Raw genomic sequence first — 291 nt, forward strand, 5'->3', positions numbered from 1 at the left:
GCCAGGGCTCGGTTCCCCGTCCAACGGCTGCGGTGTCCGCCCTGCGTTCAGGGGACGAGAGGCGAGTTCTCCTACCGTATCTCTGCTGGCGTGAGGACCTGCATGCTGTGACCCCCAAGCTGAGTCCCAGGGAGCCGGTTTCCTCTATGTCCCCATCTGATGCCCAGGTTGTCCCTTGCTAACGTACATTAATTAACACCGTGTTCTTCATGCCCTCCCAGGAGCAGCGACGTGCCTGGCCCTCGCTGCCCTCGCTGCCCGATGGAGCCCGCGCTGGCAGGGGACCCTCCC

Source organism: Buceros rhinoceros, unplaced genomic scaffold, assembly GCF_000710305.1.
Source record: "Buceros rhinoceros silvestris isolate BGI_N320 unplaced genomic scaffold, ASM71030v1 scaffold23961, whole genome shotgun sequence".
Classification (NCBI taxonomy): Eukaryota; Metazoa; Chordata; class Aves; order Bucerotiformes; family Bucerotidae; genus Buceros; species Buceros rhinoceros.